The sequence below is a fragment of the Mus caroli genome, unplaced genomic scaffold, assembly GCF_978045245.1.
Source record: "Mus caroli unplaced genomic scaffold, Mus_caroli_1 scaffold_4, whole genome shotgun sequence".
Taxonomy (NCBI): domain Eukaryota; kingdom Metazoa; phylum Chordata; class Mammalia; order Rodentia; family Muridae; genus Mus; species Mus caroli.
The window spans coordinates 16,257,381-16,270,735 of NW_028227259.1; the positions used below are offsets into that span (position 1 = coordinate 16,257,381).

General features: G+C 36.2%; 1 pseudogene; it reads right to left on the bottom strand.

The window, feature by feature from the left end:
- Positions 1–5,187: 5,187 nt before the first annotated feature.
- On the bottom strand, positions 5,188–6,335 carry LOC110294125 (heterogeneous nuclear ribonucleoprotein A3 pseudogene; annotated as a pseudogene).
- Between the last annotated feature and the right edge of the window lie 7,020 nt (positions 6,336–13,355).

Consider the following 13,355-nt stretch of genomic DNA (forward strand, 5'->3'; position numbering starts at 1 on the left):
CAGAAAACTGTCACAACCAAAAGCTAGTTCTATAGCCCAGTCCCAATGGATAAACCTACAAAACACTCCCCATCTAAGGCTCAGGGAGCTTTTCTGGGGGGAAATGGTGGAGGTATAAGAGCCAGAGGACCAAGAAATTTGCTATGAAATTATGTCTCCTAGTAACATCAGAAGCTATACCTGTAAACTCTTACCAATCTGACCATCCGGATGTGAATTAAGCAAGGATAACTCCAATGAACATACAAGAGTAAGGGGGATATGCCATGATGGCTCAACCTTAGACAAAAACTGTAAGAAAAGGTGAAAAGTTTGCATTGGGAAATATGGTCATCCTCACAGAAAAGCACACCAATTGACTCTCTACAAAAACAATGAAAACTGAGGTCATCAATCTGAAGCCGAGCAGGAAGAGTTATATGCAAAGATGTGAGGGGGGAAATGAAAGAAAGAAATCTGTTCTTTAATTTGGGATAAAATACAATCCCAAATTGATTTTAATTTCAAAATTATATATATATATACATATAGAAATGAATCCATAATGACTGTCTTCTTAATGCATCCTTTCTTGTGACAATGGTGCCAAAAATTGCTCTATGTTCTCCCAGTAATTTGCTCATCCAGTGTTTGTGGATACTGACTGTGCACATTGCAGATCTTGAAAGAGTAAAGGAACATTTGACCTCCAGTGAATCAGTTCTCTTATGTTGAAGTGTTAGTAAGTAAAATATAAATAATTAAAAGACACAAATTATGAAAGATTTCTCTCTTAAATACTTCTTTGGAACCAGACAGAGTTAAGCATAATTTCTTATTTGTGTTTAGAAGTAAAATAACATAATAATAATAATTATAGTAGGATTGAACATTATAATTGTAATCAACAAACATGAGAAGCATCTGTTGCTTCTTCAATCTGAAAAGTCACTTAAAATACAAATTAAATATTTACTGGAGTTACAAAAGAAAATATTGGAAATAATTGGACAATCAGTTTTTTAAAGATTTATTTATTTATATATGTGAGTACACTGTAGCTGTCTTTAGACACCGCAGAAGAGGCCATCGGATCCCATTACAGATGGTTGTGAGCCACCATTTGGAACCTGAACTCCAGACCTCTAGAAGAGTAGTCAGTGCTCCTAACCGCTGAGCCATCTCCCCAGCTCCCAATTCCCTTATTCTTAAATATGAAACATGCCTTAAAAAATGAGCAAGATTTGTGTGTGTGCCAAATGCATATTTCTTTCATTTTATTTTATCCTCACACCTGTACAAGAGATTGTTTTAGGTCACAGTGCTGGTGTGAATACTGAACCTTTAGTCAAGCCATCTGGGAAAGGGAAGATTGATAATGCACAACAAACTCTGTGAGCTCATATGTTCATCAGTCCTGCTGTGTCTAGAGGGCTTTGTTTCCCTTGAGTCCTCTATCCCCTCTGGCTCTTACAATCTTTCCTTCTCCTCTTCCACATCTCATTTAGGAGTGGTGTTGCAAGGCCTTTCATTCTCTACACATTGTTCACCTGTGGGTTTCTCTGATAATGGCTCATCAAGCCATTGATCATATTTGCCTTTCCAGACAGCTTCTTTTTAAAAGCAAATATATAACATGTTTTTCTTTATCTGAAATAAATATATTAGATTTATCCTTAGAGAACAATAGTTTGTTCTTCTCTACAATATTTATGACCAAACAACATACTGGTTACTACTGTAGAGTTGTCATGTGCAACTGGGTTCAAGAAGTGGAAAGTACACATCTGTCATTCACCCACCCACCTCTGAATCCAGATAAAAAACAAAACAGTTGGACTATAAATGTCATCATTGGGCTGATTTTAAACATGTACACCTATATTAAATATGTATTTGGTATGTTCGTATTTGGCAATGAGTCACAAATAATCTACTAGCATCTTTAATAACTCGTATTTAAGAAAAGCACAGCATGAAGAAGTAATGTACTCCAGAACTCTGAGTAAACCCTGCCACAGTTCACTAGGATTTCCAGTAGTTATTGAAGTCCATGAATGTTGCGAGCTTTTCCTAAAGTCCCTCTGAAAACAGGTCTGTCCTTGAGGTGTCAGATTAACACTCCACTCTGAAGACAAATTGTTCATGGGCATACTAGCCATATGAGAGCCATTAGATCGTGTGCTATGCATTCTTGAAAAATGAAAATTTCTAGGCAACATTACATTTTATAAATGCAAGATGTTTATTATTATAGTACCAGCAATAAATGTTTAGAAACTGGAGAGAGTTCACGATGGTTCTGACTAAGAACATATGCCTATCGAGTTCACTGGAAGCGGAGCCATTGATTTTTGGCATTAAACAAAGCATCTGGAAGCTGTTACACATTTAGGCTTCTATGAGTATTTAATTATATCAATAAGAGAACACAATTTCTGTTGTGTGCATAGTGACGAATGTCTCTATTTATTCATGTTATTATACGTGAGAGATGAGTTCAAACCAGATGCTTTAAGTTCTTTAGCATTTGACCAAATTATTTAAATCATTTTCTTTGGAAATTCAGAAGATAGGCTCATGAACATCACTGACGGAACCTCACCCATTGAATCCGTTTATGGATTTCTATGAGAAAAATAAACAAATTAAAACACACATACATATCCACAGTGTTGTATATAAACATTTCTACCCCTTGAAATAAACTGATAAATACAATTACATTGCTCTTACCCACATGCATTTTCTCAGGTCTGTCATTTTTTTAACTTTAAGTGATGTTTGCTTAGATATGTGATCACTGCTGTTTATTTTATGTTTGCCACTGCACACTTATCCATTGATGCAACACAAAACCTGCTCTGTGAGAACCTGTCTCTTCATATGATTGAAAGTCAAGATGTATATTAATGTTTTCATCGCCAAAATGACAACTCTGTGATATAATACATTTATAGATTAATTTAACATAACCACATTCTACATGTAGCTTTGAACATCTTTCATCAATCTATATTTCATAAACCATGATTTTGTTACTTGAACATTAAAAAATAATCTCCTATCTTCCTAGAGATGATTTTTATTTCTTAGGCAGTTTTTATTTTATTTTATCAAAATAGATTTTATAATATAATTTTTAATTACATTTTACTCTCCCTAGACTCCACACAATTTCACCTCATCTCCTCTCCCATCTAGATCCACTTCCCCTGTCTCTCTTTAGAAAACAAACAAGTATCTAAAGGATAATCATAAAATAAAATACAATAAAAACAAAACATTTAGGAAATGTCTAAACAAACAAACAGAAAACAGAAGAGAACAAAAAATGCGGAAGAAACACATATAGACAGAGAGTCACACATGCATACCTATGAGAATCATCCAACAATAGAAATCCTGGTAGAACATTTCTAAACAAAGAGACTCCAAAGATGTCACTGCGTTCTCTTTCTATAGGATGTCTACTGCTGGGCATTGGGCCTATCCTTAAAAGTAGTTCATTTCCCCAGTGAGACTCCCTTGGGAAAAAAAAAAAGAGAAAAAAAATAAGCAGTTTATATTTTTAATTTGTAAGGGGTTATCAATTGAATATAACGTCTGGGTTAAGGATGAGGATATGTGTCCATTTCTATTTTCTGTTCTAGGATTTCATGAGGTACTGGCTCATGCTTGAAATGTGCATGTTGCCACAGTTTCCTGTGTGTTCATCTGTCTGCTGATCCTTTTGTTTTTAGGCACTATTCCCTGGCTGTTCTCCATCCCTCACATTCTTTTTGCAACCTCTTATATGGCGTTCCTTGAGCTCTAAGGGGAGAAATTTAATGGATACATCCTGTCTTACAAGTAGAAATGTCTTCTGTGAATAAAAGGAATAACGATTACATTGAATATTTTCAGGTGACTAGATAGACAAAACCTAAGGACTCACTATATTTACATATCAAGTAGATGACCAAGTGAATAAATGAATGAGATTATTGAAGATAATAAATTAAAATTAGTTCAAAATGACACAGTGTTTGTCAGTGCTCTGTTGCTATGAATAGACACCATGACCTCAGCAAGTCTTATAAAATAAAGCATTTAATTGGAGTTTGCTTACAGTTTCATAGATTTACTCCATCATCATCATGGAGGGGAGCATGGGAGCTCACAGGCAAGCAATTGGCTGGGGATCTAGCTGAGAGCTCTGCATTTAGGTCAGCAGTAGGAAGGAAGAGAAAGATACTGGGCATGGCTTCAGCTTCTGAAACATCAAAATCTTCCCTCAGTGACAATCTTTTTCAACAAGGCCATACCTCTTCTAACAAGTCAATACTTTCTTCTCCAGTAGCACCATCAAATTATCTGATTAGATACCCAGTGTCACAAATAGCATTATCCACTGGAAAATTATGTTGATATTCCAGAGATTAAATCAATGTCATATAAAACTCACAAACTATAGCACACGTTCTCCCTTTTTTTTTAACTTTTGAAATCTTTTTCATTTGAAAGTAATCTGAATGCTATTAAATTCACAAATATGCTATTTTTTATTTCCCAATTCTAATTATCTAAAACACATATTGCAAACATACAAATATCTATTCTCTCCACATGTCAGCACCCATTCATCAGAGTTTTGGAAATGGGGAGAATAGATTTCCCTTAAATTGCACGTCAGTAGGTGTTTCTTTACAGTTAAGTTTAGCAAAATCCAACCAAGATAGCAATTAACAATGAGCTTCTTTACTTGTTAACTCACAAGGAAACACCTTCAAAACTGCATTTTGTTAAAGTTTTTGTACCAAAATGTAGAAAAACTGAACTACACAAATATTGAAAAATTAAAAATTCCTTAATTTTTTTCCTGATACCACTACCATAATTTACAGGGCAATGTGCCTGGTGTATTGAAAAGAAAAAGACAAAGCTACAGGAGATAAAAGACCTCGGGAATGGACATCTAATTGACACTACATTGCATTAATCAATATCTGTACTTTTTGCAAACTGTGGCTATGACAGTCCTGAACAAGAAGGGTTTCCTGTTTAAGCTGCAGTAACTTTTCTGACTATGGATCATTGTTCCTTCTGTGGCAGAGTTTTACAGTTCCTCTAATGCATTTGGGACGACTGTCTCAAAGTAACCTGCAGCTTTCTTGGCAACTCCTCGCTCTCTGTCCTGCTAAGAACTGTTGCTGTTTCTGTTTTATTTTAAAACCTTCTGCTACCATATCCACCACTTCTACCTCCAGACCCAGATCCACCACCATAGGGACTGCCTGAGCTTCTTCCACCAAAACTGCTCCCCTTCATGGGTCCATAATTTGACTGTTGCTGTCCACTATAATTTCCAAAGTCATTATACTTCCCACCACCACCATAGTTACCTCCATCAAAATTTCTTCTTTCATTGTAACCATCATATATATCCTCCTCCACCATCACCATATCCACCACCTTGGTTTCCATATCCTGGTCCACCACCTCCATAACCTCCTCTACTACTGCAACCAGGACCACCACCATAGTTGCCACCATCACCTCCAAATCCATTATATCCACCATCACCACATCGATAACTACCTCTGATGCTATCACCTCCACCACCATAGCCACCTCTTCCACCAAAGTTTCCTCCAGGACCAAAATTTTCTCCACAATCTCCAAAGTTTCCTTCAAGACCCATAAAGTTGCCAAATCCACCTCCATGACCTCTCTGTGATCCAGCAGACTGCATCTCTTGTTTAGAAAGAGTCTTTTCACTTCACAATTATGCCCATTAATAGTGTGGTATTTCTGAACAACAATTTTATCAGCTGTGTCATGATCATCAAAAGTTACAAAAGTAAATTCTCTCTTTTTCCCACTCTGCCTGTCTTCCATAACCTCTATGGTTTCAATCTTGCCATACTTTTCAAAGTAGTCTCTCAGGTTATATTCTTCCGTATTCTCTTTAATACCACCAACAAAATTTTTCTTAATGGTTAAATGGGCACCAGGCTTTACAGAATCCTCTCTAGAAACAGCTCTCTTTGGTTGCACCACACGCCCATCAACCTGTGTGGCTGAACACACATTGCAGCATCCACCTCTTCAACACAAGAGTAGGTCACAAAACCAAAGCCTCTGGCATGTTTTGTTTGGGGATCTCTCATGACCACTCAGTCTGTAAGTGTGCCCCATTTCTCAAAATGTTCTCTTAAGTTATCATCAGTGGTTTCAAAGCTCAGACCACCAATAAACAGCTTCCTCAGTGGCTCTGCTTCCTGTGGATCATGACCCTCCAATTTGAGACAGGACTTGCCTCTTCCAACTCGAGTCCAATATGGGACCAAGTTGTCCTTTAAAAACAAGTTCATTTATAAATGTCTATTTACCAAATGAAAAATCATTGCTGAATTATAGCTTTAATTAACATAAAATTATTAAATGCTGATGTTTATATTTTATTGTTTCAATTATAAAGTACCATCACAATAATAAAACAGCAAAAGTGAAAGACTGCACAGGGGAAAAAATCCTAACCAGAACAACAATAACTTGTGCTGTAAAATCAAGAATCAAGAAATGGGACCTCACAAAATTGCAAAGCTTCTGTAAGGCAAAAGACATTGTCAATAAGATAAAACAGCAACCAACAGATTGGGAAATGATCTTTTCCAATCCTAAATATGATAGAGGGTTAATATCCAATATATACAAGAACTCAAGAAGTAAGACTGCAGAAATCCAAAGAACCCTATTTAAAATGGGGTACAGAGCTAAACAAAGAATTCTCAACTGAATATCGAATGGTTGAGAAGCACCTAAAAAAATGTTCAACATCCTTAATCATCAGGATTAAGAGATTCCACCTCACACCAGTCAGAATGGCTGAGATCAAAAATTAAGGTGTCAGCAGATGCTGGCAGGGATGTGGAGAAAGAGGAACACTCCTCCATTGCTGGTGGGATTGCAAGGTGGCATAACCACTCTGGAAATCAGTCTGGCGGTTCCTCAGAAAACTGGACATAGTACTACCATTAGATCCATCAATACCTCTCCTGGGCATATACCCAGAAAATGTTCCAACTTGTAATAAGGTCACATGCTCCACTATGTTTATAGCAGCCCTATTTATAATAGCCAGAAGCTGGAAAGAACCCAGATGTCCCTCAACAGAAGAATGGATACAGAAAATATGGTACATTTACACAATGGAGTACTACTCAGCTATTAAAAACAATGAATTTATGAAATTCCTAGCCAAATGGATGGATCTAGATGATATCATCCTAAGTGAGGTAACCCAATCACAAAAGAACACACATAATATGCACTCACTGATAAGTGGATATTAGCTCAGAAACTCGGAATATCCAAGATACAATTGGCAAAACATATAAAACTCAAGAAAAACGAAGACCAAAGTGTGAATACTTTGATCCTTCTCAGAATGGGAAACAAAATACCCATGTAAGGAATTAAGGAGACAAAGTTTGGAGCAGAGAGTGAAGGAATACCCATCCAGAGACTGCCCCACCTGGGAATCCCATAAACAACCACAAAACCCAGACACTACTGTAGATACCAACAAGAGCTTGCTGATAGGAGCCTGATATAGCTGTTCCTGAGAGGCTCTGCCAATGCCTCACAAATACAGAAGTGGATGTTCACAGTCATCCATTGGATGGAGCACAGGGTCCACAACGAAGGAGCTAGAGAAAGTACTCAAGGCTCTGAAGGGGTTTGCAGCTGCAAAGGAGGAACAATAATATGAACTAACCAGTACACCCAGTGCTCCCTGGGACTAAACCACCAACCAAAGAAAACACATGGTGCAATTCATGGCTCTAGCTACATATGTAGTAGAGGATGGCCTAGTCAGTCATCAATGGGAGGAGAGGCCTTTGGTCCTATGAAGGGTTTATGCCCCAATATAGGGAAATACCAGGGCCAGGATGTGGTAGTGCAGGGGGAGGGGGGAGTGGATAGGGGATTTTCAGAGGGGAAACTAGGAAAGGGGATAACGTTGGAGATATAAATAGGAAAATATCTAATAAAAAAATTAAAAAAGAGTTCATCCGTATTTTACTAAAAAAAAAAAAGTGCAAGATTGTACTATGTAATATTTTTTCTCCACTGAAAAGATCTTCAGTGTTCAGTAGTATATTTATAATGACAACAACTATTTATTTATTTACTGTCTAATCTTTCATAATATATTGTAAGCCTCAGACTTAAAAAGTTAGTAAATATTTAATTGCCTTGGTGGATATATGGTATATCTGTGATGATGGATAGAATACTAAAGAGAATGAAGAATGAATGAATATCATAAAATTGTATAAATTTATAGTGTAGCATTTTGTCTTCCTGATTACAACTAATAAAATCACCCTAACTTCTCTATACTCCTAAGTCAGGAAAATGCTGTCTTTGCTTTGATTTTTTTTTGTTGTTGTTGTTCCTAGTATACCATTAACACTATCAAGAATAAAAGGATGTGGCAATATCGTGCACTGATTATTTGCTTCTATGGAACTGTGCAATGTCCTGGAAAAATTCAAGAAAGTTAGGAGTTGTGATCTCAGCCCATGATTTAATGCAATTTGTGTGATTTCTTTCTTTCTTTCTTTCTTTCTTTCTTTCTTTCTTTCTTTCTTTCTTTCTTTCTTTCTTTCTCTCTTCCTTCTTTCTTTCCTTTCTTCCTTTCTTTCTTTCTTTCTTTCTTTCTTTCTCTCTCTTTCTTTCTTTCTTTCTTTCTTTCTTTCCCTTCCTTCCTTCTTTCTTTTCTTTCTTTCTTTCTTTCTTTCTTTCTTTCTTTCTTTCTTTCTTTCTTTCTTTCTTTCTTTCCTTTCTTTCTTCCTTTCTTTCTTTCTTTCTTTCTTTCTTTCTTTCTTTCTTTCTTTCTTTCTCTCTTTCTTTCTTTTTTCCTCCTTCCCTCCTTCCCTCCCTCCCTTCCTTCCTTCCTTCCTTCCTCCCTACCTCCCTCCCTCCCTTCCTTCCTTCCTTGCTTCCTTCCTTGTTCCTTCCTCCCTTCCTTCCTTTTTGATATCTTCTTTTCTTTCTTCCTTTCTTTTTCTTTTTTTATTAATCATTTTATTAGTTTATATTTTGATTGTTATCCCCCTTTGTGGTCTCCCCTCCAAATCTAAAAACTCTTAACCCAGAATTGTCGCTGTCTAAAGGAAATGCAGGGACAACAATGAAACAGAGGCTGAAGGAAAGATCATCTAGGACCACCCCACTGTGTGATCTATTCCATCCGCAGACAGCAAACCCTGACACTATTGTTGATGCCAAGATGTGCAGACAGGAGTCTTGTATGGAAGAGGCTTTCTCAGCTCTGATTATGACAGATGCAGATACTCAGAGTCAATCACTGGACTGATCACGTGGACCCCAATGGAAGAGTTAGGGGAAGGGCTGAAGGAGCTGAAGGGGATTGTAACCCCATTGGAAGAACAATAATAGCAATTAACTGGACCCCTCAGAGCTTCCAGAAATGAAACCACCAAGCAAAGAGTATAGTCCATGGCTCCCGATCATGATATATTTAAACAGCAATAGCTGAAAATTTCCAATATGATGCTCTAAAGGAAAAAAGAATGCAGAGACACAAAGAAGATTTCACCTATATCTACTAGTTATTTTTAAAAGGTACACTCATATTTCTACAGGACTTTCATTTTAAAACATGCTGTGTTTTGCCTTGTAAACTGACACTTTGAACAAACCACTGGCTTTGATCTAAAGAAGAGAAGTCCTCACAAAACCAAAAGTAAAACAGCAAAACCATGTTTTACTGTGACATAATTTGCTTTTATACTTTGTCTTACACATCCATTCTTTTTTCCAGCACTGTTTACAAGAACTGGGAACCCGTCCACATGGGGTTATCCAACTTTCAGATCTGTGGAGGAAGTTCTAATTAGAACATATACATAAGTAATCTGTGCACAGAACAAGAACTTCAATGCCCTCAATACTCCAATGCACAGAGTGCCGGGCCAGCTCTGGTTAAAGGACACTTTGAAAATGATTAAAAAAAAATCACTTATGATTCAGAAAGAAGGGTGAGAAAGAAGGAATTTCAATGAACTTATCCTTTCTGGTGTTTTTGAAATATAATATTATTATGTTTCATAGATAAAACATGCCATTGCCAATCAAGTACTGTAATATAGTAATGGATGACTTCCCTTCTTGGCACTTTTATCATATAATCTAGGATTACATGTAAAGTGTGCCTAAAAATTTCATGCATTCAAGGCCTGGTAGGCAGCTGGTAGCATTTTAAGGAGTGTTTTGTTGTTGTTTTTGACAGTTGTGAATTCATGAATGGATTAATCTATTCCTGGAGTTACGATATTGTTTCAAGGTGAAGTACTTAGAAGGGAGACTCTTGTTGGAGGAGATAATTCTCTGGGGCCATTCTTTTGAAAGCCTTATGTCATCCCTAGTCTCTGTCAATCTTTCTGCTTGTTGTTCACCAATACATGACTCACCTCTTCTGTCATAAGATCATGATACCATGATATTCTATGTTACCTCAGATTCTGTAAAATGGATTCACCTGGTGTGGCTTTGGAAAATATGAGTCAAAAATCAATCTTTCCCATTTTAATATATGTCTCCCAGAGCTTCTTACAATGAGGCAAAATCTGGGTGATTTTAATCTAGACTAAATGGTTTTCTAAGTTAGAGAGATACTCCTGGTCCAGGCTCCTGAGTGCACACACCATCACATCTGGCTTGAATTACAGCGTCTTCTTCCTGACCTATGATGGGAGAATCTTGGAAGAATGAACTAATCTCAGAACAAAGTGAATTCTCCTATTCCTTAATAAGTGCTTGCTAACACTCCTCCTTTTTGAGTGGAATTGCTGTGAAAATAAAATAAAATAAGGAATGTAAAAGTAGCTACTAGTATGAGAATCTCTAAATTGAGTAGGATATGAGTAAAGGTTTTCTTAGACAACATTATCTGTTTGCTCTAAGTACCTAAGTGAGTAAAATGTCACAGAACATATTTAACATTTTTTACTCAAAACATGAAAAAGAAAATCCAAATTATATGATGGAATTGTGATGGCTGAAACTGAAATTAGAATTAAATTGAATTTTCACATTATAACAATGCAAAAAATTACATTTCATTATTTTGCATTCCAATTTTCTGTTCCAATTTTAGGTTAAGAATAACGTCTGGATTTAGTAAAACAGGATCCATGAATGAACAATTTGCACATGTGCATCATATGACATTGAGAAAGCTCAGAAAGTTAACACACATTGAACAGCATGAAACCTACTGGAAGTATTAAAACTGTTTATTAATGGAAATTATTGATGTGCAAATTCAGAAAATAAGTACCTGTCCAAGCTGCATATAAGAGCTTTAAGAGTAGTGAAAGGCCAAGTGTGAAATGATGAGCAGAAAATTGAGGGGAAATATAGAAAACTAGGTCATTTCTAATAGGTTACAATTTATGTGACAAATAATATCAAATACTAAAAAAATCTTCATCTAAACTAGTAAATGGCCCACTTCTTTAAATTTTTTTTTCATTCTCCTTCTCTTTTGATGCATTTTCTACTGCCTGGAATGATGATTCCAGGACATAGATCAAAGACTTGGAAAAAATGTCAAAACCAAACAAAATTACCCTCTTCTCTCTTCAGTGATCATTCCTTCTCTGGTATTCTAGGAATTTAGATAACTCTTTTTACAGACATCTATTATTTACTGTGCCTTGGGGGAAGAGAAGTGCTTTCTTCTTAAGTGTTTATGGCAGAAAAGTACAGTTTTCAGCAGACGCCTTAATATTATTTGTTACCCATGTACCACGGGCTCCTCGGAAGCACGGACTTGACAGCTTCATTACTAAACTCGAAATCACTTGCTAAGAATTGTGTCATTTCAGTCATTTCTGTAACAGAGTCTTAGCCCTTTTAATAGTTCTGTGATAGGATGAATATGCTTTCCTTGCTTGATTTTCATTTCACAACTAATTTCATCATTATGTGTGTGAAACTAATAGCAAATATGATGGAAACAGAAATACTACATAGAGGAGTTGGAGAATGAAGTGAAGCAAAGGAAGACCAAAAAAAAAAAAAAAAAAAAAAGATAGAGCTAAGATTCACTATGACTCATGTCACATGTTTCTCACCAGAGACTATGAAAGCCATAAGATCATGGACAGATGTCATACAGACCCTAACAGAACAAAAATGCCAGCCCAGGCTACAATACCCAACAAAACACTCAATTAAAATAGATGGAGAAACCAAAGTATTCCATGACAAAACCAAATTCACAAAATATCTTTCTACAAATCCAGCCCTTCAAAGGATAATAAAAGAAAAACTCCAAAACAAGGAGGGAAATTAAACACTAGAAAAAGCAAGAAAGTAATCTTTCAATAAACCTAAAAGAAGATAGCCACTAGAACAGAATTCCAACTCTAACAAAAAAAAAAAAATAACAGGAAGCAACAATTACTTTTCCTTAATATCTCTTATTATCAATAGACTCATCTCCCCAATAAAAAAGACATAGGCTAACAGACTGGCTATGTAAACTGGACCCAACATTTTGCTGCATATAGGAAAGTCACTTGAGGGACAAAGGCAGACACTACCTCAGAGTAAAAAGTTGGAAAACAATTTTCCAAGCAAATAATCCCAAGAAACAAGCTGGAGTAGTAATTCTAATATCGAATAAAATCAACTTTCAACCAAAAGTTTCAAAAAGGACAAGGAGAGGCACTTCATGCTCAACAAAGGTAAAATATACCAGGATAAATTCTCAATTCTGAACATCTATGCTCCAAATGCAAGGGCATCCACATCCATTAAAGAATCTTTAGTAAAGCTCAAAGCACACACTGCACTGCACACAATAATTGTAGGAGACTTCAACACCCCACTCTCATCAATGTACAGATTCTGGAAAAAGAAACTAATCAGAGACATAGTGAAACTAACAAACAAGAAGTTTTGAAACAATGTGTTTAACAGATATCCATAGAACATTTTATCCTAAAACAAAAGGATATACCTTCTTCTCAGCAACTCATGGTACCTTCTCAAATTTGACCATATAATCGGTCACAAAGCAGGCCTCAACAGATAAAAAATATTGAAATAATCCCATGCATCTTATCAGATCACCACGGACTAAGACTGATCTTCAAAAACAATATAAATAATAGAAAACCCACATACGTGGAAGCTGACCAACACTACTCAATGATAACTTGGTCAAGGAACAAATAAAGAAAGAAATTAAAGACATTTTAGAGTTTAATGAAAATGAAGACACAACATACCCAAACTTATGGGACACAATGAAAGCAATCCTAAGAGGAAAACTCATATCTCTGAGTCCC